Source organism: Cavia porcellus, unplaced genomic scaffold, assembly GCF_034190915.1.
Source record: "Cavia porcellus strain 051 isolate PalLab524CR breed Dunkin Hartley unplaced genomic scaffold, mCavPor4.1 scaffold_10, whole genome shotgun sequence".
NCBI classification, from domain to species: Eukaryota; Metazoa; Chordata; class Mammalia; order Rodentia; family Caviidae; genus Cavia; species Cavia porcellus.
Window position 1 is genome coordinate 24,278,140 of NW_026947493.1, and position 21,882 is coordinate 24,300,021.

Here is a 21,882-nt window from a genome sequence, read left to right on the forward strand (position 1 = left end):
GAATTGTGTCTGACTGGAGAAGGAGAAACTGGAGGCTGTGTGTTCTGGGGACATTTTCATCTTCTCTGGCTGGGATGCCCAGGTGTGGTATTGTTAGGAGACACTTGTCCATAGTCAACAGGGAAGGCTGGCCTGAAAGAGTCATCCGAAGTCTGGGGGCCACAGTGCTTGTGATCCCCACTTCCCAATGAGTGGCTTAGGGAGCCACTATTGCAACAGGGCCTGAAGGGTGGTAATGGGCTCAGTGATGCTGCCAAGTGCAGGGCTGATGTGCTTAGATGCTTTGTTTTTATAATAATACATAGTGAAATTAGTAAATAACCATTAAAAGGATAAATATACACATAGACCTTTAGGTTATCTTGCAGACCACAGTGACATGTGAATCCTATGTGTCATGTTTTGTGGAAACTTCCGGACCACAAAGTTTCAATATTTCACATCTTTCACGAAATATGCTGTGGCATCACTAGTAGACAATGTCAGACAATGGGAAGAATTCAGAACTTCAAGGCAGATGTGTACTAGCGGAAGTGCTTTTAGGCAGGTTGGTTCTTGCTGATACAGCAATGATTTTTCAACATTAGTGTTAAAAAGAAATACAACCACGAAAACGTTAGAAGAGTTGATGACATGCACAGAGTTGCAGCCAGGCATTCTTTCAGTATGACTCCCTGCGGCATCCACCTCTGGCTCTTTTTGTTCAGCATCGCTTTTTCTTTCTATTGCATGTTGTTTTGTATGGGTCCTCTTTGTCTAGTTCTAATTCCATTTCCAAGCTCTGTTTATCCCCAGGGCTGAGAACAATCTTGGAAAGTGTCCATGAAGAATGTTTTTGAGTTGTAGGTGAGGCCCAAAGAACCAGTGGGAGGAGGCTCAAAAGATGAGTGCTGAGCACAGTGTACCAATGCACGGGTGTGGTTTGCACCCGCAAAACTACTCCAGGCCAACAGTTAGCAAGCTACGGGAGGCCGAACCTCTTCAGCACAACCCACGGGAGACTAGTGCTGTAGTCTGTTTTCGACTTCACTCCATATTATCGCAAGGTCAGCCACTTGTAGATTCTGCCGAAAATCTGAATGACTGGTCACAGCTAAGTAAGTACTCAGCTTCTCTGTCCCTGTCTCCCACGCAAAGCGTTTCTGCCTTCCACATCCTGTGTGAGTTTTAAGTACGTTATATCTCAATCAAGTTCCCCTAAGGCAAAAAAAAAAAAAAAAAAAAAAAAAAAAGCCAGTGACCTACTAGTCTCGTTCTGAAAACAGTGAAAAAGAGACCTGCTTTTATATACTACAGTATGTTATTTCTATAGCCATGACCTCGTTTAGAAGAGGTAACTTCTGGGGTGAAAAGTGCCATAAACCCACACTTTGAAATCATCTCCAAGTGGACTAGAATTTTAGGGTTTTCTTGAACTGGTAGCGCCAGAGATCTATTTGAAGAGAATGATGGCCAGTTTGTGTCCGCACAGGAGCGTTTGCTATTTTTTCTTTATTTGTGGTTTTTCAGGAGCAGCACTGTCTGCATTACCCTGAGAGTTCACCGAAACAGCAACCAAAAGTATTTTTTTAACTGAAAGGTTAATACTATTTCCTCTTTTGGATTCTGAGAATCCTTGTTCACAAACATTTTTTAAGTTTGGGTTTTTAGACAACCGTTGTTAGCTAAAGCTGTCGGGTTTAAACTGGATTAGCTTTAATGTTTTATTTTACAGAAGCAGGGAAAGAACAAAGCCTCACAGAATATAGCTAATGTGAAGAATAGGTTTCTGGATGGGGGCTGAAAATATTATTCCGGGGCCAGTGCACAGTGTGTTTACCATCATCTGCTCCTGGCATCTGTGTTCACCTCTCAGCCTTCCTTGTCCTCTGTGATGAAACCAGGTGGGTTTTTAATTTGATATATTTACCCACTCATGGAGACTCGATAAAATGCTTTAGGCAATTAATCTCTTTCTATTGCTATTTCCAACTCATAACCCCCAAAGATAAATATTTAGCCAATATCTGAAAACTACAGGAAAATCTAAAGACAAGAATGTTCAATACCAATAATTTATTTTCAGATTTTTAAATTGCTCCTTTCACAGCTCAGGTACTTGGACTCCGCTGTGAATCTAGGAATGGCCTGAAGTAACCAGCGTGACCCTGCCCCAGGGTCTGAGAGCGGTGGGGAAGCAGCATGATTACTCTGTGTGTGTGTGTGGGGGGGGTGTGAATATATAAAACATATTTTTATCAGTAAAGACCAGGTCTTTATTCAAAATAAGCTCCCAAATTTATGTCACCAGTATGGGACAGAGATTTTGAGAGTTTATGCAGCAGACTTCTTTTCTCCAGCAGGTTTCTTTGCTGCTGGTTTCTTGGTAGCTGCAGGCTTTTCCCCCAAAGGCTTCTTCAAGGGCTTCTTGGTACCAGCAGCCTTCTTTCCTTTCTTCTCTCCCACAGGCTTCTTGTCAGCAGCCTCCTTCTCTTCCAATTTTGCTGCCTGTGCGATTGCTTTAGACCTTTATGCAAGCTCTGTGCTAAAGGCCTTTCATCTACTATCTCATTAAACCCTCAGAGCCATGCTCTGCAGTAAACAGCAGATCCCCATTTTATAGATAAGGACACTGAGGTACAAAAGTCCAGCAATTTGGCAAAAGTCATCCATCTAGCAAATATGGAAAGTGAACATATTAACTGGAGTTTATATGAAGATTAGATCAAGTAAAGTATTTAAAACATATGGCATGTAGATGCTCAATAAATATTTTTCCTTTTCTGTTTTGAAGTTTTACTTTTAACCTGTTAAGTAGTTGTATATATTTCGGAGGTACAGTGTGATGTTGTTCTGATACAAGCACAGATTATAGAATGATTAAGTCAGTGCTACTCTTATTGAAGTTCCTGGAAAGCAGCTGAGGAAATGGGTAGCTGGGAAGTTATCTGCATTTGGCAGCTACAGGTGAGAGTCAGCCACCAGGAAGAGGATCGAAGAGGTGAAACTTCAGTAACGTTTTGAGCCACTGCACAATTCAGCCCTGAAACCCAGCCGCTCTGACTTTGTAATATACGAGCAACTCTTCTCACTTAACTCCAATTTCTTGCAACCTCATGCACCCTAACCAATGTCAGGACATCCTGGTAACACAGTAGCTGTTGGAGGAGCCCGACAGCAGTGACGGGACAGTCGGCTTACTTAGCAACCAGAGGCTCAGAACAGGATATCTGGAATGCTTGTGATTCACACCTTCCTATGGCAGCTGTTTAGGAGCCCAGGGGCATGGGGAGACCCCAGGAGGAGTAGAAGGGCAAATGGCACTCACAGGAGACCTCATAACCTGCCTCTGGTCATTGCAACAGGAAAGCTGAGTGTGGAGGAGCAAAATTTACAATGTGGCCTGCAACCATTTTCACTGTTCATGAGAACTCTGATGCATCTGAACGACCAATCGTCTCTCTTGAAAGGGAGCTCACATCTGTAATTCAGACTATTAAATGAAAAATCATTGTCTCTAGAAGAACAGAGACAGCCCCATATGGTGGCTCACATCTGTAACCTTAGCACTCTGCGAGGCCAAGAAAGGGAACTGCAAGCTTGAGCCCACCTCAGGCAATTTAGTGACTTACAGAGAATTTAACTTTAAACTTAAAACAAGACTGGGAATGTAGCTCTGTGAAAGTCCTTGGTTTAATCCCAATAACACACATGCATACATGCACACATGCACACAGAATGGACACTAGACCTAAACTCCTGACATGTATATAGAAAGAACAACTTACCCACCCAAGGTGGTGCTTTTTTATTCCAAATTAAAACCCTAACGTGTATTAAATGGTAAAGAATAAACAAGTTGTTCACAATGGAATACAACTTAGCAATGAAAAGCACTGAATGACTCATAGACATGACAGCATGAATGAATCACCAAAATATGCTGAATGAAAGAATCAGACCAAACAAGCAAAGCCATGACTCATCCAGACAGCTGACACTGACAGAAGTACTAACAGGTGCTATGCATGGTTTCAAGGTAATTCCTAAGGAGATTTAACTGACCTTAATAGACAGCAAAAAATTCTTTTTAATTAATATAGGTCTTACTTTAACTTGGTCTTGAACATCCAACAAAAAAGCCTAAGTACAAAACAGAGAACTGTTTGCAGAGTCCTCCAAACACTGCTCCTCCAACTTGAACCAACCACCCGTTGCTTGTAACCACAAAACAGAAAAGGGGGAGATTTTGGGAGTGGCTGAAGCTGGCCATTGATCACATGTGTGGAGTTGGAACAAGGCCCTCCCAAGAACAAAGAGCACCTGGGGCAAGACACAGGAACAAGCTGTGCAACTCAGAGAACACCAAGCCCCAAGGTGATCCAAGCAGTGGGCTGCTAGGCAATGGGGTGTCACGTGACTTTATCTTGCTATATAAAGATATATATAAATATATAAACACCAGTACAGTGGTTGAGCAGTTCATTTCCTCCCACCAGGAGAGAGGGCTCTTCCTGACTGCCCCCCCCACCAAAAAACAGTCAGACCAAATACCTACTATTGTATTTTACCTGTATAAAATTCTATTAAAGGCAAAATAAATCTATAATGACAGGAAGCAGATCTGTGGTTGCCAATTGGTGGGAGGTGGCAAGCTTAGTGAGAAAGGACCACAGGGAGATACTCTGAGGGGAGAAAAATAAATGTATCTTGTTTGTGATGGAGGTTGCATAGGTGTATACATCTGCAAAAATTTACAAACCATTCAGTTAGAGGTACACTTTTCGTGTAAATTGTATTTTATTCTAGTTTTGATAAGGTTCATTTTAGAAAAAAAGGAGGTTATTTTAAAGTGTCTGGTATAGCCCTTCTGCCATTTGCTGAGTTGTCAAATCATCCACTACCACCTAGGTCCCCTCTGGTTTGTGGTTTGGGGAAGCTGGGAGTCAGTTTTCATGTCTAGAGCTCAGTACAAGGCATGGAACACAAACTGTGTTGGGTAAACATCTCCTGTAGTGGAGGGGTTGAGTGGTCACTTAGACATCCTGAACAGCTTGCAGGGTAGGGATGGGGAAGTCTGAGGCTGCAACACCGAAGCCACAAGCAAGGAATCCACTGCAGGCACACAGGAGGTTAGCCCCAGGCCCTGAGACCCCGGGGCATCACAAGGAACCTGAAACCAAACAGGCCAGCAGGACCTGAAAGTGAAGTGTAAAATCTGCATACATTCGTGGTGTGGGGTTACTGGGAAAAAGGTTAGTAAATGAAAGCTACCAAGTGGTTAATGAGCTGGGTGCCTCAGAAAACACAACTAGCTGATGGGTTTCTAAAACATGTACTTAAAAGCTGTAGGGCCTAATAACATCCAACCATTTAATTATATACTATTAGGTTGAACCGTGTGAAATTACCACTGTTAGACTCTTGAACCTACAAATATAGCAATTTCACATGATTAAACCTACAACTTTGTATTTGACAAGTTTTTTTCATGTATAATGTGGGTTAAACCTCAAAAATGTTCCCTTTGGACTGGAGATACAAGTCTAGAATACAAAAAGCCCTGGGTACAATCCCAATACTTCAAAAAAGTAATCCACTTCAATTAGGTAGGTTGCATGGTTCTGTTTGTCTGATAAGGACCACAGAGGCTGTCTGAATGGTCAGAGACATGCTCAGGTTACACAGTGGGTAATTCATGTAGGTTGGGCTGACCTGAGGATTCTCTTGCTCCTGACCCCAGCTCCTCCTGCCTGGTCAACTGAAAGCATCTGTAGTGTGAAGACATAAATCAGGGAAACTACAGTGTGTGAGGATACACAGTACATTTCCTGAAATCTAATTGGCAATATATATGAAAGACTTGCAAATGTTTGTTCCCTCTGATTTCAGGATGCCCCAAAGATATTAATCCCGGTCTTACATGTAAGAGGAGAAAAACTAAAGTCAACCTAAAATCTTAGCAGCAGCAGGAAAATGTTGAAATAAGTAGTTAAATCTATTCAGTGAGCTCTTAGACACTGACATACTCCAGCTGATCCCCTCCCAAGTGTATTCAGGCGTTGAATCACTCAGCACCATCACTGATGAGTTCACTTGGTATTTTTTAATACACTTTTCTCAAGCTGAGCTGAACTGCAGTTGCTAGATTGGTAATTAATTTTGAGATCAGTTGTTAAGTGCTGCCATCCTGAAAATATATAGTGGAGAAAAATAAGTTGTATATACAAAAATCAATGCCACTAAAACTGTGTAAGAGGAATTTTTGCTAGAAAACATGACTTGGAGTATATGAAAGACAGCAAATCAAGTAGTAAAGATTGATGAGGTCACAGAATGATGTTGATTTTTTTTTGTTTTTCTGATTCACCCTTGATTTTCTCCAGTGAAAATAAAAAACATTCACAATCAGAAAACAGATCCTTTAAGTAAAATAAATAGAAGTTTCATCAGGTTTATAAAAAAAAAATCAGTATTGTCTCCAAGGGAATGAGCATCTGTGTGCAAACCGTTTAGAGACAGAAGGGAGTGCAGTTATCTTTGACCATACTTTATCTTGCTGATGAAAGAGTTCACAGGTAAACTAGGAGAAAAAGCTAAGAGGGAAGGGAAGGTGGACTGCAGTGTTTGAAAGGCTGTAGTCTATTTTCAATGTCTAACCACCTCCAAATCACTCATTTACAAATTTCAGTAAAAAGATTAATGAGAACATTTACACTTGTTTACCTATGCCTGACAGGGAAAAGTGTGAGAATTTCCACCTGCCTACCTCACCTTCACAGGCAGGTTCATCCGTTCACACTGTTTAACCTAATTCTCAAACATTCTTCCACTATACTTAGAGAACGTTTGTTCTACAGATGACCAAAGCCAACATGTTGACTGAAAAAACTTTTTGTAAAAGGTGCACCTACCAGGCCACCCATGGTGACCCACACCTGCAGTCGCAGCACTTGGGAGGCTGCAGCCTGGGCTACAGAATGAGTTCAAGGCCAGTCTAACTGCATAGTGAAACACTGGCACAAAAAAGAAAAAAAAAATATCGGGCAGAGTCCCACCACAAATGGCCTCATTCTGAATTCTGTGTCAGTTGTTTGGAGATTTATAAGCTCCTTGCTTGCTATACTGACTCCCGTAGCACAGGCTGGCTATATGATAGTAACTCTGCTTGTAACAACAGCCTAACTCCTTTGAATTAAATGTGTTTAGTTTTAGTATCCTTTTTGGAAGTGTTTGTAAAATGAGATCTAGTAGAGTTTGAAAGACAACCTCCGTCACAAGTGAAGTGCATGATGCTTAAAGCTTGAGTACTTAAACTTGATCTTAGTTAATGTTTAGGGAAAACATATTTGCAAAGCTCCCATCTAATAAGAGATTAATAACTAAAATATTTAAGGAAGTCAGTAGGAATAAAACAAATAACCTATTCAAAAATGGGTAAAAAAAAAACCCCAATAAGTTGGTGCTGTTGGGCCAGCTGCTCAGTAGAATGGAGGAGGAGGATTGCAAGACTGAGCCCAGCCTGGGGAACTTACTGTGACTCAACCTCAAAATTTAAAAAGGGCTGGGGGTGTAGCTCAGTAGTACAGAGCTTGCCTGTGTGCTTCAGGGCCTGGGTTCAATCCCCAGAACTTGGGAAAAATGGGTATAGTAGTTGAATAGACATTTATCAAAAACATACAAGTGAACAACAGGTAAATCAAGAAAATTCTCCTTTAACTCCGTAAGGGAAACACAAATTAAGGCGATAGTATTATACCTGTTAGGATGGCTATTGTCAGATATTGGGGAGCAGGAAGAAAATGTTCAAATGAGAAGGGGAACAAGGGAAGGGGAGGGGAAGAAAGGGACAAGAAAAGAAAATAGAAGAAGAAAATGGAAACAAAATTTTTGTAAATGAAGGGATAGGAAAAAAGAATCAAGATAAATCATGTACCGGTACAAATTTCCCATGCTGAATGTGGTCATTATGTATGTCTAAAATGTGCCAATTTTTTTTAAAGTGGCAAAAAAAAAAAAAGAATGGCTATTATCAAAAAATGAGAAATAAGTATTGCTCAAACTGTAGAGAAAAGGGAAACTGTACACTCTTTTATGAGTATAGTCATTATGGAATATAGTATGGAGGTTTGTCAAAAAACCAAAAATCCAACTGCAATCCCACTTGGTTACATATCCAAAGGAAAGGAGCCCAAAATGTCAAAGAGACATCTGTGCTCCCACATTCAGTGCTCCCGTGAGTCGGAAGCAACCCAAAGGTCCACCAACTCATTAATGAATAAGGGGGAAATGAGGTATATACATAAATGCAATATTAGCCTTTAAAAAGGAGGAGGTCCAGTCAATTTCAACAACATGGATGAACCTGGAAGACAGTTTGTTAAATAAATCAGATGCAGAAAGGCAAACACCCCATGTCCTCACTTATATGTGGAGTCTGAGAATTCTACCTTGTGGAAACAGAGAGCAGAATGGTGGCTGCCAATGGCTGGAGACCTGGAGTGTGGGGACATTTTGGTCAAAGGCCATAAAGCATCATTTGGACAGGGGGAAAATGGAGGAAGAGGTACCTAAACTTCTTAAAAGATGTATTTTTCTTATTTCCTTTTTATGATTATTTTTAATGCTCAAAAAATTTTATGATGAACATGTATTATGTTTGCATCCAAAACAGGTCAAAGAAACATTATTCTTAAACTTTAAGGATTAAAAATTATATGAGTTTCTAACTAAAACTATTACACTCTTGCTGTTTTGGAAATGGTCAAATCTGTTTTCAAAAAGACTCCTTGCTGCTGAATTAAACATGCATAGTAGATTAGTTTACTAAGGCTGGCATAACAGAGTATCACAATTGGGGTGGTTTAAAATACAGAAAGTTGTTTTCTCATGGTTGTAGAAGTCAGAAGCCCAAGATCAAGGTGTTAGGAGTCTCGGCTTTTGAGATCTCTCTCCTGGTCTTGCAGATGGTGGTCATCTGTTTGCTTTGTCTTCTTATGGGTATCCCTCTGAATATGTGGTCTGTGCCCTGAACTCTTCTCATGAGGACATCGGTCCTATTGGATTAGGCCCACTTAACAACTACATTTCCATTTCATTACCTGTTTAAAGACATTGTCACTATCCTGGGGATGTAGCTCAGCAGCATAAGCACCTGCCTGGCAAGCATAAGGTCCTGAGTTCAATTCCAAGTACCAAAAAGACAACAACAATGAAAAATACATAAAATAGGTACCGTGTCCAAGCCCAGTTGCATTCTAAAGTTTGTTCACTTCCCACTGTGACTGCAGCCCACCAGCTGCAGTTTTTCTTACCTCTAGAAACATAACCTGTATTCTCATTCATTCTCATTTGCTGTATTCTCATTGTCTGTCTGTCTGTCTGTCTGTCTCTCTCTCTCTCTGCTAGAAAGCATTAGCATAAAAGTCTGTGGATCCTTACATGTGTATGATGCTTTCTCAATATTTTCAAATAAATTTACTTTCAATATTTCAAAATGGATCTGGGCGTGATCTGCAGGCCTATAATCTCAGTACTTGGGAGGCTGAGAAGATTGCTGTAAATTCAAGGCTAGCCTGGGTTACATAGTGAGTTCAAGGCCAGCCTGAACCATTTGGTGAGACCCTGTCTCAAAAAACAAGAGCAACAAAAGGGAAACACTGACACCCACACAATATCACTTGTACACAGACCAGGAGCCAGAGTTCTGCCTGCTTTTTTTTTTTTTTTTTTTTATCATCGGTACCGGGGATCAAACTCACAACTGCCTGCTTACAAGGCAGGCACTTATGCTGCTGAGCTAAATCCCCAGCCCCTCCCTGTTTATTTCAAAGGGGAAGCAAATTGGAGGCCTAGAGCTCAAGACAATGACTCATGCAAGTCTGTTTTACGGATGTGCACAGAGAAGGCCCAAAGGTCATCAGTGGAAGCTAGAAAGCCAGAGCTCCTCTGAAAAGTACCACTGCCATCCTCAGTGACAGTGAGGTCCCTTGTTCTTCCGACAATGAGAAAGAAGAATGGAGTACATGTCAGCAAGCCAGCATGACAAGCTTCTCCTGGAGATTAAACAGCACACATCTTCCCCTCCAGAGCCAGAAAGTGAGGCTAATGTAAGGACCAGAGCTCCCCCAAAGTGAATCTCAGCCACTCTCAGTGATAAGGTCCTGAGCTCCTCCCATGAGAATGGCCAAATTCATATTGGGGGAACTAGTCATGACGAGCTCCTCCAGGAGAACCAACAGCTTCAAACAGCAACACTTAGAGAAACCCACAATGCCCTGCTCTTCCTCTTCATGTATCTTTTTATGCTGGCAACTTTCCTCAGGTGGGCCATCTATGATCAGCACCATGCTGATTTAATTCAGCTGGTGTTAAATTGACCACCAGTTTTTAATCCATAACAGAGTCCATGCTGGGGAAACATGGAAAATGGGAAATAATCAGAAATAAAAGAAACATATCAGACTTTACTTCCTAAAAGGCACCATCCCTTCACTGTCCAGTACCAACCTACACACCTTGCCATCCTTGCTGAAGCAGACACACATCAGCTGGTACCAGACTGCTAGATGGCAACCCACTGTGGTTTCTACAGATGCATGCCAGGGAAAGAGGAGGTAATATCAGGGGAGGTAATACCTGTGCATGCAGTGCCAAATAGCTCATGCAGGCTGGAACTAAGTCAGAGGACCTACGAGAAGTGAGCATTAGCCATTTTCGTGTCTCTCGGGTTGTGCACAGAGCTCCCCTTTGGGTAGCTGGGTGTATGGTCCACTGGACAGTGGACAAAGGTTATAGGCAAAGATAGTGGGTCTAAACCAAGGGCAGGCTAATGGACATTTTATTTTGTTTGTTTTTGCTAAGTTATGGCTCTAAATGTTGTTACACTTACCAATCCCAGACCCAGTCACCATTCTTCCCAGCTCATTTCAATACTCACTACAGTGTAATCTACAGCGTAATCTCGCTTAGTCCTCCACAGCCCTTTGGGGAGGCTGCGTGATCCCTGCTTTGCAGATGTGGCGATTGATAGCATCTCTGAAGCATGGGGGTTCCAAGCCAGGTCTAACTCTCCATTTAACGTTTTTCCATTGTACTTTTTTTCTTCAGTCACTAGATGTATTTTCTTTAATCCCATCCCCACTTTCCAATAAAGAATTATTCTTTGTGAACACCAAATAATGCATTCTGAGCATTCATTTTTAGAATGGGATTGATTTAGTAAGTCATAATTATTCTTGGGCTGCATGACTATTAGCCATAAATGAATGGTAAGCAATCTTCCCATTGTAATTCTGCATGTTATAAAGAGGTGCCTCCACACACTGGGGCACTGAGGTGGGTGTGGGAGTGTCAGGATGAAGCCCAAAGCACTGGCACCTGTCTGAGGATACTGTGCCAGGCATCCTGATGTCAGCTTTTCAGGAGGGAAAGCAGATTATATTTTCCAAAGGTTGCCATAAAAACAATCGTCAGACTTGCAACCTGACCAAATGGAGGTGTTATTTTGACACACCTTGTAATAAGTGAAGGCCCCATGAATTCTCTGACTAGTAAAACATAGAGGATGTACTGATATTCCTGTTGCAGGCATAACCTTTACCTGTCTGGCAGCTTCCTCTACCTGCTTCTTGGATACATACTCTGCAGTGTACCTCTGAGCACCTAGCTGTGGTGCTATGAGAAGCCCAGGCCACACAAGAGGTCACATGGAGATGCTCCAGGGAAAGCCCTAAATGAGTGTCCAGACAATTGCCAGCCTTGGGTGCAGCCATGCGTGAGCACCATCTTGGATGTCCAACCCAGATGAGCTTCCAATGATGTAACACCAACTACCATCTGACTATCATGGCAAGAAAGACCCCAAATGAGAACTGGCCAAGTGAGCCCCATCTAATCACAGAGCCAGGAGAGAATAATTATTCTAAGCCACTAACCTTTGTGCTACTTTGATATGCTGCCCAAGGTAACCGGATTAGGCAGTCTAGGTCTGAGTTTTCATCCCCATTTGACAAATAGGAACTGAATGTCAGAAGAGTTTAGAAATTTCCCACCATCACAGAGTTGGTAGATGGCAGAGTTAGGACTTGCACTCAAGGGAGCCTGACCCTGATTGCAAAGTTTCTAGATGCCACTGTTTCCTTTGTGAATGTCCAGTCTGGCAGAATACAGCCAGGCTAAAATGTGAGATGGCATACACTTCCAGTGTGTGTGCAGGGCTAGGGATTCACTCACACTTGCAAACTTCTTTTGCTATCTCTCCTAGCTTGTCTCACACTGCCTTCTCCTCTGGACCCCACATTTAAGCTTAAATGGACCTCATGCCTTCTCTGTGTCACATGTCTCAGTACTTGTCCGGAACGCTCTTCCCCACTCACCTGAGGCTGGTTGACGCTCTATGTTTTTCACTGTGTGGATAAAATGGTTTTACCTACAGGAAACCTCTGACTTCTCCACTGTTCCCCTGACCAAGTAAAGTGTGCTCCACGGACTCCCACATACTCTATTTTACCCTATCATTGGTATTCATCGTACTCAAAAAATTTCTACAAATAACCACTGGCCAGCCTATTGCCTGACTGCTCTGCTCACCGGCCACCCTCATCCAGTTGTGGCCCTGGAGATAGAGACACCTGATCAGTGTTTTCAGGTCTGGGATTACAGCTGTGTTTTAGAGCCTAAGAAATTTTTTTTAAGTTTATTGGAAAAGATTTAAAAGAGAGAAATTGGACTTCCAGAAGAACATGGAGGATAGATAGCAGCAGCTATGGAGGCTCTCTGAGATACCCTGCTTAGAATCCAGGAATGCTGCGGTACGAGGAGTCCTAAGCAAGGGGAAATACACTCTGCTGACCCAGGAATGAACTAAGCTAAGAGAAACCAACTGGAAATCCAATCCTGGTGCTATAACAGGAACAGATAAAATCTCAGTGCAGCAGCTAGAACCTGCGAACTGGAAGCCGAGATCTGAATTTCCTGCTGCCGCTGTTGCGTCCAAATCTACAGGGCAGGGAGAGAGATGCGCAAAAGCTCTGAGAGTGGGAATCTGCGAACCGAGTTGAGAGCAGGACTAGCAGGGCGCCCTACATCGACTTGCGGTGAGTGAGCGGAACGGGGACCCTTTCGTAGAGTAGGAAGCTCCAGCAAAGGACATACTGGGACCGGGCAGACTTGCCAGAATGGGACACTGCAGTGGTTTCAGTCACATATTCCCCTCTCAAGTGGGATTGGTGGGGAGAGCCTGGCCTGCGTGACGCCACTGACTTAGACCCAGGAGGCGAGCCCAACAAGGTCCCAGCGCCTGGAGGTGCACCCTAGTGGTGAAGCCTTTGGTAGGTTGACCTGGAGGGGTGGGCCCAGCAGAGGCTGCCCAGGTCTGTGTCTCCCTAGTACACTGCAGTGGGCGGGAACACCTAGCTGGCGCAATTCAAACAAACTGTAACTGAAAAAGAGAAAAAAATTGGGCCTCCTACATTCACTTGTATGAAAGGAACAAAAAGTATGGGAAGAGGAAGGAACAAGAAAGGGTCCTCAATCTCCAATCCTGAGAACACTGATCCAGGAAAGGGAAATGCAAAGGAAGACAGAAAACATGCAATATCAGACACGGCACCAATAGACATAAAGCAATATCTCCAGAGCCTCATAGACGAGTTTAAAAATGAAGTATTTAATGAAATAAAGCAAGAGATAGGTAGAATAGTTAGAGAAATGCTAAGCACTGCCCAAGAAAAAACACATGGTGGAATGGAAGAACAGAAAATAAGGGGAGAATTGTTTGATGGAGAAAATAAAGAAAACATAGAATACGTGAAGCAGGTTCAAAGAGATTACCAGGAAACTAAAAACTCTATTGAAAGCTGGCATAACAGCTTGAAAGAAACTAAGGATAGATTATCTGAATTAGAGGGCAGACTTGTAATATAGGAGCATGAAATGAAAAACTTCTTAACAATAACAAGAAAACAAACCGCAATAATACAAAGACTAGAAGATGATAAAAGGATCTACAACCTAAGAATTAAGAATATAAAAGAAGAAGTAGGGACACAAACAAATGGACTACAAAAGCTATTCACAGAAATAATCCAAGAGAATTTCCCTAATTTAGCAAAAGGAAAAGATACTCAGATGTATGAGGCATACAGGACCCCAGCCACCTACAACCCAAACAGAGCTACACCCAGGCATATAATAATCAAAATTCTAGAAATCCAATATAAGAACAGAATACTAAAAGCCGTCAGAGACAAGAAACAGATCACTCACAAGGGAACACCCATCAGAATTACAGCAGACTTGTCGGCACAAACCATCAAATCATGAAGAGCGTGGGGGGAAATAATTCAAGCTTTAAAAGATAACAACTTCCAGCCAAGATTGATATATCCTTCACAACTGTCCCTAGAAATTGATGGAAAAATAAGGTGCTTCCAGGATAAAGAGGAACTAGGGGAATTTGCAACCACCAATTCTACTCTACAGAGAATACTGCAGGATATTCTAAAAAAGGAAAATACCAAGACTTCAGAAACAGTGGCAGAGAGGCCACAATGAATGGAGCAGAAAACAAAATGAAGACAAACTGACAACAAATGACAGAAAGAGAGCTCAACAGAAATGAGGCAGAGAAGATTGGATGGTAGGAATAGCTATTTTGGAGAAAACAAGACATCATAATAGCTAGTGCTGATTTAGTATCATCTTGCTTTGAAGTCCCATCAAGCTTTTATTCCTCTGTCTCCATCGGTCTTAAGAGGTTGTATCTTATTGGATTTTATTACATGTGATAATATAAGCAAAAACTTTTATAGAGAAGGAGATTATACAGAAACCTTTGTTCATTTTCTGATAGTTGGCTCTAAATACCCTGTAATACTGTCATTCTCATGAAGGGTTTTACATTGTCTTGATATGTTTCGTGCTACAGTATACGAAGTTATACTCAAAGATTTCAAGGAAAGAGACATTATGGTAACTGCTTTTATGTCGGGATGTCTTGTGGTGAAACACTATTTTGCTTAAATGGTTATGCTTTGACCTGTGCTGTTTTGTTGTTATGCCCTCTTTTATCTCAGTCTCCTTTTTTTTAATTATTTACTTTTTTATTTTTTCTTTTTAATTAAGGGAAAAATAAAAAAGCAGGATATATTATTATAGTAACCCACTTTGACTTCCTATTAACTTGATTTGAAACCCTGTATAGCCCTCACCATCTTGCTTTGACTGATTTTCCTCTATTCTGCTTTGCTTGATGGTACCAAGTTCGAAAGTATAGGTAACAACTGTAAAGACAGTAAGATTTATTATGACGCCCATTCCGGTTGACTATTATCTTCTTTTAAAGCCCTGTAATGTCTCCAATGTTTTGGTTTTATTGTTTACTGTTTTGTTCAATTTTATTATAACTGATGATATAGGCAATTCTTTTTAAGATAGCAAGAGGCAGTATGGTAACCATTGTTGATCACCTAGTATTTTGTTTTTACATTATCTATTATGTTCATCCTTTTGATTTGACTGACTCTGTTCTGTTATGTCACATTTGGTTTTACTCTCTTCAAAAAAAAGTATTAAGAACTGTGGAAGTAATAAAACCCAAAATGTGTAATTGTCATTGTACAAAAGAAAGGAAAAGAAAGTGCTCTAAAGGATATAACTGCATATATATTTAAGTGTATAAGATAGATAACCATATTACTGAGTTTTATTGGATCATTGAACAAAACTGTTTCCAGTCTCACTGTTTAAAAGTCTAATTTATATGCTTTAATTTTGTAACTTGAACAACTATTTCTAAGATAACAATATGTAATCTATTAACTAATGATTTCCTATTGTTTATTTTTTCTGAAATTCTGTATAACTTGTAGCCTATTTCTGTTTTCTTCCTTTTTCTCCTTAATAAAAAAAGTAAAAAAAAAAAAAAAGTAAAAAAATAATAAAATAAAATAAAAGAGAGGAATTGGCAGAATGTCACAAATATGTGATGCTTTCCTCAGACTGTCTTACCGCAGCAAAATACCGTAGACTGGGTGGTTTCTCATAGTCATGGGATCTGAGAGGTCCAAGATCACTGAAATAACCTGTGTGGTTCCTGGTGTGGGCTCTCTTCCTGGCTTACAGATGGCTACCTTCTATATCTTGTATTTCCATGGGGTGGAGACTGGGAAGGCAAGCTCTCTGGTGTCTTTTCTTATAAGATCTCTAATCCCATCGTGAGGACCCTATCCTTATAACCTCATCCAATGACCTTCCAAAGACCCATCTCCAACAGCCATCACACCTGAAGGTAGGATGTCAACTCATGAAATTTGGAAAAACACCAACATTTAGTCCATCACACTGCTTACTATGCATTATCTATCCATTGTTGTTGTACCCTGATTATCCTTTTTGGGACCACTTCTCCCTGACTTCCTGTGTCTGCTGAACCAATCCTCCATAACCCCAACTCCACGGTAAGTAGAATTTGGTCTATCCAATGAAAATGTTCCACTCCTATATTGAAACAGATTTCTGTTACTGTAACACAAGACCTGAGATAATCAATTTTAAAAAGAGGAAATGTTTGTGGAAAACTCACTGTTTTAGTTTTCTGTCCATGACTGGTTGACTCTATCACTCTGGTCTATGGCAAGGGCAGGAGCATGTGGTGGGAATGTGCAGTGAACCATTTATCTCATGGCCACCCAGATGCAAAAGAGAAAGAGAGGGAGAAAGAGGAAGAGACTGGTGGCCCATAGTAAGCCACTTAGAGAACACACCCCCAATGACAAAATCTCCCACTAGGTCCTACCTCTTCAAGCTTTCTACTACTTTCTGATAGTGCCAAGACGGAGATCTAGTCTTTAACACATGGGCCTTTGAGGGAACCCTAACCCAACCACAGTGATCCCCTTACCTGTTACAGCTGGTTGAATGATGCAACCATGGCCCTTATTTAAACTAGTGAAAGTAATTTCTATAAGGCTGGATTGTATCCCCTCTGAATTCTTATTGTTGAAGCCTTACCCCTCGATGTGACTGTGTTGGGAGACAGCCCTGTGGGGAGACAGTTAAATAAGGCCATAAGGGTGGGGCCTTTTCCAATCTGATGGCCTAATAACTAGAGACACTAGACACCCCACCTTTATTCCTTCCCAGAAGAAAGGCCATCTAAGGAGATAACTAGACAGCAGCTGTCTGTAAGCCAAGAAGTCAGTCCTCACCAGACACCAGTCCTAATGTTCCCCTGATCTCAGACTTCCAGAACTGAAAAACAAGTTCCTGTTATTGAAGCTGCCTGGTCCATGGAGCATTGTCATAGCAGACTCGTACAGTCCCCGAACCTGTGGGAAACAGACACAGTGAAAAAGAGGCAGGTTCATTTATATATAAATATGACTGAGCTGCCAGGGGTCTGGAGAGAGCTTACCCACCAGTAAAGCTGATGCAGAGGAGTGTGGCCAAGAGACACAGACAAGGACCAGGCCTGATTTGCACACCTGAATCCAACCATGCCTGAAAGGGGCATCTACCTCTGTGTAGTGAAGTCATACAACCCAATGAATTCTTTCTTGCTCAAGTTTAGTTTCTGCCACTGTGATGAATATAAAACTGGCTCTCGTTTTATTATTTTCTTTGTTATACCTAATCAGATGTATCACCATAAACACATTGATGGAAAAGAGTTTGCCGAGACAATGATATGCCAATTGAAGTCTTGGGACTATAGATAAACCCCTGCACCCTCTGACTAAGGGGAACCTGGGAATTCTTGAATTGTCACCAGCTTCTCAGAGACCAACCCTCTGACTGGTGCTCTCTTAGAGTGTCAAGTAGTGAAAGAGGACTGTGAAATTCTCCGCCCAAGTCCTGTTCACCCAAGTGGTGACCATTTATCCAGCAGTGTAGACCTCTTGGTGTCGGTTATGGTGCATGTCTAGATTTTCCCCTGCAAAGCCTCATGCAGTCATAGGTAGGGCTTTTTCAGAGGTGGCTGGATCCAGAGTATGTGATGCTGGGATTGAATGGTGCAAAGCTAAGCTGGGGGGCACTAGGATTAAAGATGTGAGTGCTACCTGCACCAAGTACCCTGGATAAAATAAAGGGATAGAAAGAGCTGTGGTTGTCCCTTGCTCTTATTTGCCTGACAACTATGGACTGTTTGTCCTCTGCCACCCTGTCTTGGAGCCAGCCAACTATGGGCTACAACTTCGACAAACTGTGAGCTAAACAAACCTCCCCCACTTTAACTTTGGTTGTTGGGTATTTTGTGTCAGCGACAAGAAAAATAACTAAGACAGTGTCCTTGGAAAGGTCTGAGTTCTGCAGACTTTTCTTGCATAGCAGGTTAGCAAATGTCTCTTGCTCTGCAAACATCTTGCTTATACTTATAAGTGATCATGATAAAGTGATTAATACAATGGCCTGCATCAGTGATTATTTTGTGTCAGAGTTGAGTGGTACATTAGTTAACACCAAGCAGAGGAAACTAAGCAACGTCTCAGCAATGTTTGCTGAGTGACAGTGCTTCTCAACCCTGGGCATGCATCAGAATCCCAGGCAGGGTAGGAGGATACAGGTGGGAAGACATGACCACTATGGGTGGCTGAGCCCCAGCTCAGAGTTTTGGAGTCTGCAGGCCCAATGGGGCCTAGAATTTGCATGTCACACAAGTTCTTACGCGATGCTAGTTTTTTGGATGGTAGACCATACTGACTGAAAGGACTAATAAAGATTTGGAAGAAGGCTCCTCGAAGGAAAAATTATCCAGTACTTGTTTCTTCTGGCAGCTTCTCTGAAGCCTTCACTTCAACAGAGATCTGTCATCCTTTGGTGGGTTCTGAAGACTTGGATAAGCGTGAGAGTGAACATGTAAATCTATATGGAAAATGATATACAATGGCAACTCCATGCCTGGGGGCACAGAGCCAGGTGTGTCAGCATATCTGTTATCTCCACTGCATTGTCACAGCAGCCCCTGGGTGCACTCATTCCTGTTTTACAGGAAAGGAATGGAGGTGCCAGACAGCTGTGACTGCTATCCAAAGAGAAGACTCACACAAGGCAAGGGGGGCAAAGCTTGACTGCCAGATGTGCATAAAAGTGGAAAAGATAATGTAGGGACTCCCCAAATGTTTCAATGTCAGTGGTTCTCACATTTGCATATGCATCAGAATTATCTGAGAGACAGGCTACAACGGACGGTATAGGCACCATCTGTGTTGCTAAGACTGTCACACATGGCTGCCACGTGACCCCAGTTATAGGAAGACCACTCATGCAGCCCAGCCTTGGTTTGGGATGTGACCAGGGAGTGACCCAAGACCCCCTCCCACCACCACCACCTTTTTTCCTTGTATTTATCTTTTTCCAGAAGTACACAAGGGAAATCTCAGAGGCATGCAGTGCTCCTTTCTGGAGCATGGGTGATTCAGTATCTACCCCTGATACATCACTTTTAGGCTATAAGAAATTGGGGTCATCTTAAAGTAGATTTTTAAAAAGATGATTTTTCTTTGCAATTCAGTTTAGGGTCAAGATAAGTTAGAAAGTGAAAGTAGAGAGACATGGTCTCTGAATGGCACCTTAAATTTTAATATGATATTCCAGCTTGATCTATTTTGTAAGAAAAAGGAAAAGTGAATACTTGAGGCTAGAACCCCGAGCGTGGTTGGTTGGAGCAAATATGTCTGTCCGGAGACACAGTGGGAATCCTGAGTATTTAACCAAAAAGATACCACAGACCCCAAAGTATCGGCATGTCAAGTCAAGATTGGACCCTGGTAACAGCATGACAAAATATATTGAGAAGCTAGACGAGATTTAAAAAAATTATAGATACAAAAAAGATGAACTTTTCAAGAGACTAAAAGTTACCACCTTTGCACAGCTGGTCTTCCAGGTTGCTTCCCTATCTGATCAAACTCTAGAAGTGACAATTGAAGAGATTCAATGGCTAGAAGACAGTGATTCTGCCCCTTCAGACCCGGATGCTGAACTCACTGTCAGGACCAATGGGAAAGGGAGCCCGGGTGAGCAGCCACTCAGCCCTGTCCAGTTCATCAACAGTGCAGGAGCAGGGGACTCCAGCCGCTCTACTCTGCAGAGCGTCGTCAGTGGTGTTGGGGAACTGGATCTAGACAAAGGGCTTGTGAAGAAAGTAGAGCCCAACACCAAAGACAAACCTTATCCTGACTGCTCCTTCCTGTTGCTAGATGTGCGCAATAGACTCTTACCAACAGGGCCACATTGTCAGAGCTTACAGTTACCCAATTGCAACTCTATCTAGAACAATGAACCCCTATTCCAATGATATTCTTGAATATAAAAACGCCCATGGCAAAATCATCATTTTGTATGATGATGATGAGAGGCTGGCCAGCCAGGCAGCCACCACCATGTGTGAGTGGGGGTTTGAAAACCTCTTCATGCTTTCTGGAGGTCTAAAAGTCTTAGCTCAGAAATTCCTGGAAGGACTGATTACCGGTTCCCTGCCAGCGTCTTGTCAGCAGGCCCTTTCTCCTGGTTCTGCCCAGGAACGATCCAGCCCCAAACTTCTACCCACACCAGCTGAGAACAAATGGAGATTCACCTCAGAAGACTTAAAAAAGATAGAATATTATCTGGAAGAAGACCAAGGTACTGCAGATAATCCTAGTCGACTGAACCAAACTAACTCTTCAGGAAGAGACTCCAAGGTACCTGAAGCAGTCTGTACCTGCCTACTGGGGGCCCTGCCAGCCACTCCAACCCTCGCTCCCAGGGAAGTGGTCACCTGCAAGGCAAACCCTGGAAGTAAAAGCTGTGCCTCATTTAGTCAAATAAATGTTTCCTCTATTTTTGGAAAAAAGAAAAAAGAAAAAGGAAAAGTACTATCACCACTCTTATTCAATATAGTTCTGGAAACATTAGTCAGAGTAATTAGACAAGATAAAGAAATAAAAGTAATAAAGACAGGAAAGGGAAAAGTTAAATTATCACTATTTGCAAATAAAATGATAGTTTACATTAAAAAAAAAACCCCAAAACTCCATCCAAAGACTTCTAGGTTTTCATTATTGTTTTGGAACCAGGGATTAAACTCATGACCTCCTGCTTGCCAAGCAGGTACTGTGCCACTGAGCTATATCCTCAGCCCTTGAGACTTTTAGACTTAATAACCAAATTTAGTAACATAGCTGGATACAAAGTCATCACTCAAAACTCAATAACTTCCCTGCACACAAATAAACAATCTCACTGAGCGAGAAATTAAGGAAGCAACACCTTTCACAATAGCATCCAAACAAAGTAAATACCTAGGAATCAATCTAACAAAGGAAGTAAAAGATTACATTGAAAATTACAATACTCTGAAAAAAGGAGATAGAAGAGGATATCAGACAATGGAAAGATTGTCCATTGTTCTCGGGTAGAAAGAATCAATATAGTGAAAATGGCCATTTTTCTAAAACTGTTACATAAAAGTTTAATGTAATACCACTCAAACTGTCTATAGCATATGTCACAGAATTAGAGAAAACAATCCTAAAATTCATTTGGAAGAACAAAGACAATTCTGAGCAACAAAGACAAGGCAGGAGGCAATCCAACTCCAGACTTGAAATTACACTACAAAGCTACTGTGATAAAAACAGCATGGGTACTGGCAAAACAAAACAAAACAAAAACCAAACCCCAGGATCAATGGAACAGATTAGAAGATGCAGAAACAATTCCAGACATACTCAGCCATCTTATCTTTGACAAAGGTGCCAAACACCTTCACTGGAAGAAAAAAGTCTCTTTAATCAATGATGCTGAAAAACTGGCTTTGCACAACACCAAAGATTAAAATTGGACCCATATCTTTCACCATGTACTAAACGAAAGTTGAAATGGATCAAAGATCTAAATATTAAAATAGAAACGTGGGGC

General features: G+C 41.7%; 1 pseudogene; it reads left to right on the forward strand.

The window, feature by feature from the left end:
- Positions 1–190: 190 nt before the first annotated feature.
- Positions 191–20,909, forward strand: LOC134477852 (centrosomal protein of 41 kDa-like; annotated as a pseudogene).
- Positions 20,910–21,882: the final 973 nt, after the last annotated feature.